Consider the following 4,218-nt stretch of genomic DNA (forward strand, 5'->3'; position numbering starts at 1 on the left):
AATAGGTTATAGCCACAATCCTCCTACTTTTAACCTCATGTATCTTGTAAGGACATGTCCTATAACTGATAAAGTTTATTAGGGCGTACTTATAGGATTGTAGTCAACAAGAAACTATAGTCCCGTCCTCTTGTCAACAGATTATATGTGTATGTAGTATAACTAATTACTTCGTTTATTTAAAGGAAATAATAAATTATGAAATAGCCACAACGTATCAAGTAAAACGATGGAATTGACAGCTTACGAATTAATTTAAGGGGTATTTTTAAGTTAGTGATGTAATACCGTGTCAAATATAGAGATCGTGACTTGGACTCAATACTTGCGACTCAACTTTGACTTCAATCCGTTTTTTAAGACTTATGATTCAACTTGATCAAAGACTTGACTTGGCCTCAAAAGCTATTTAATACTGAAGTCATGGAAATCACTAACACTAGGAACACTAGATCATAATCATGGACTTGCGACTCGACTTAGACTCAAAAGCTATTTGATACTGAACTCAAGAAAAGCATTAGCAAAAAGGACACTATATCATAATTATGGACTTGAAATAAACTCAAATCAAATTATTGGCCTAAAACTGGGTTCGACGAAAATATTTAAATACTTGGACTTCCAGTATAGGGGATTTTTCCTCCTCAAATATACAAATATTTCAAAGATGTATATAAAATATTTATTTTATGTTATTTGAAATATTTAAGAGATTTAGACTTAAATTCTGATATCAAAGGAATGAAAATGAAGCCTTCCAAAAACTTCACACAGCTATTACGTAAGGTAACTCTGTGTGGTCCTTAGTTATAAAGGTTAATGGTTAAAACTCAATATTGACAAAATGAAAATGGGCCCCTAAAACCTTAATTTGGCCCTTCCTTTTTTCGTCCTTGCTTATGAAAATTCTGTTGGAAATAACGATGTACCCATTAGCGTGATGATACTTTGCTATTAACATAAAAAAACAATTTAATGGGATAGCATAAAATATAGATTTAAGAGATTTTTAAATTACTTTTTTTTTTCCTTTAAAAGTGGTAAGTTTTTTTGTTTTTGTTTTTTGTTTTTTTGAGAAATAACGAAGATTAAATGGAATGGATTAAGATGATGAGAGATTGTTTTTAAGAGATGTTTTATTATTGAGGGAATTAGATGTTTTAAAAACATATATTTAATCAATTTTAAAAGTTGGAAAATGGAACTTTTTCATAATGAAACAAGACATAATAATATTATTGTACTTTGTTTGACAGAATATATCACAAGAAAAGAAACACGAGATTCCATAATAAGAAAGGAAATAATGCAAAGCAGATGGACCTTATGAATAAAATATCCGAGTGAATAAACATGATTATATTACATACACTATACATAGTATAAAATAATTCCTAATTTTATCTATTAATAAATTATTATGATAATGAAAAGTCATGCGAGAATGAATAATTTGAGATATGTACATACATACATACATAATGCAAGTTTGTAGGTAATCACCTCATTAAGTATGAATATTCAGTGGATAAAGAGGCACACCACATGTTAATGATTTCAGAATAAAAGGTTTCTTTCATATTATGCGTCCTGTTAACACAAAAAGAAGCTAGAATGTTTTTTTCTCAAAATTGTATTCTTTAACGAAATATTATTATCAATTCATATCAACCAGGATAATTACACAACAATTAGCAAAATTCATAGCCAAACAAATATGAAAAAAAGGGGTTTGAGTTGCATAATTGTTTCAATGACCTATATCAAAAAATATGATGTTAAAATCAAAGATATTAATTTGATTAATTGCAGTTAAGGTGTTGATGCAAAATGTTTGTCACTTTAACAAAAAGTAACCAGCTTAAATTTTCTTGAATTTATATATCATTTAGAGCACTACAAAAACTGCCCGGGGAAAATTGCCCGTGGAAGATTGCCCTGGAGAAAATTGTCAAGGAGGAAAATTGCTCTTCAGAAAATTGCCCGTATTGTGTTCAAATTTCTGGATGAATAATAACACATTATAAATTCGCTTAGTACTATTTATGACAAAGATTTGTTTGTTCTATGTTCCAAAGGAGTACCTTCAAGTGGAGTAATATTAATGCTATATAATTTCCTTGAAATTTTATCAATTCCATCCAATCTTCTAAGAAATGGATGGAGAGGATTGGTTTAACCTCCGCCCTCAGATTATCCCAGGAGTAGTGTGGGATTCCTAATAACCACCCCAATGCATCCAAAGAACCCCTCTAATACCTACTTGGGATACTCTTGAATCGCAATTTTCTCCCGGCAATGAAAATCTGTCAATTTTCCTCAATGGAAATTTTCTCCATTGCAATCTTCCACGGGTAATTTTCTAGAGGGAGTTTTCCGCACACGATAATTTAGACAACATGAAAATCATTTAACTTTGTGTGCTGAATTTGTCCAAAGAAAATAGTGACAATTTATGTTATAATTAACATGTTAAGGAATATTAATAAACCAAGCTGCTATCATAACAGTGTGGTACACTAAGGAACCCGCCTTCATCGTTAAGAGTTACCAAAGTTGTTATTGCTTGTATAGGAGGACAAGTTTAATATAAAAAAAGGTACATTTAGTACTTTATACATATCCAAAAATGTCTTTTAAGATATATTTTCTTGATTGCATAAAAATCATTTTTTTCGTAATGTAGTCATGCTATTCCAAGTTTTAAGTCCCCCACTCTCTAGATTGGCAATAAATATAGATAATATAGAATCAAGTAATTATAACGACATAATATCTTAAATATATGCATCCAAAGTCTATGTATTGGAGGTAAATTTAATGATTATTATTGTATATTAACCATTTTATTGGATATTTATCAACATGACCTCATTAACCCTGTATGACTCAATGTGCCAAATTTGGTACATTTGGAAAATTACTTACAAGTCAAATTACTGTGGACGCATCTGTTAGAAACTTATCCCACCGGTTAAGTACACGTTTACGACAACACTGATACTATGTATTGCACAAAAACACGCATAGTATTTCAGTTACAACTAAAAATTAATAGGTGTGCATACAACTTTGTGCTATGAATCCTCTGAGTTATGCACTAATGTAATCATTATTTTAAGTATTATCGACTAAAAAATACTTAATATGACATCTTGCATTAGTATGCCCAATGTGAAATATTTGACCATACATGTTTGTGTGCCTGGTGTACCACAAGGAAGTCCCCGGCGAAGCCTTGATGGACTTCCGGAGGCCTTCAAGGAAGCGGGGAGTGCGGATTCGGTCACTTCTCATGTTGTGGGCCTTGCGGCAGACCTTCTCATCAACCTGCCAGGCATTGAAGACCCGGTACACCGTGGTCTTGGGGTAGGTAAGAAGCTTGTAGATAGCAGAGGGCTTGTGTCCCGTGCGAGCCAATTCGAGGATGGCGTCTCTCCTTGCTTGTTCCATGCTGACTATTGTTTGTTGTCAAAACAATTGTGGCGGAAGTTATAGTGTATTGTTCACGCAACCTTATATATTAGTATGATTTAACCCCGAATATCCACATTATGGATCTGGATGAAGTTTAAAGTAGTTCCAATTTATCGTGGACACCCTGTAACGGACTTCTTGCAGTCCGGCAGTAGATGCCAACAGTCTCTGTAGCCTTCTCGGCACTGACACCGTTGCGGAGGAGATAGTGTACGGGTAGCTTTTTTGTTGTTGCAATGATATTTTTTCAATTTGAGGCATGGGATAAAAATTAAATTTGTTTATTAGTGTTTATGCTGTCGTTTGGTTCCGTAATAAAGCCTTGTAATCAAAAATAACGGGGATCAAATTGTAATGGAATGCTACTGCAAGTTTTGGGTCTCTACACAAAAAAATGACTCACTGTTACGTGTTGAAACAGAAATAGTCTATAGTTGTTTAATAGTAATCAGACATAATCAAAAATGGAAAGAAAAAACCAGAGTTATACATTATGTACATTCCATTTTTGTCTAATAACCCCCCCCCCCTCCTCCTTTATTTGATTGCAAAACTAATTTTCACCTTTTTATTTTACATGTGTATATAGTTTTGAGTCTAATCCAATTATAGAACTCCCTTTTATTCTCAATTTTTTCCTCCCTCTTAAACAAACAACTCCATTTGCATTCCTTCTGTTTACATCAAGTTGGTTTTTTATTTGATTTAGGATCTTTTATTTTTTCAAAATTGAGCTTC

The sequence above is a fragment of the Lepeophtheirus salmonis genome, chromosome 7 (assembly GCF_016086655.4).
Source record: "Lepeophtheirus salmonis chromosome 7, UVic_Lsal_1.4, whole genome shotgun sequence".
Taxonomy (NCBI): domain Eukaryota; kingdom Metazoa; phylum Arthropoda; class Copepoda; order Siphonostomatoida; family Caligidae; genus Lepeophtheirus; species Lepeophtheirus salmonis.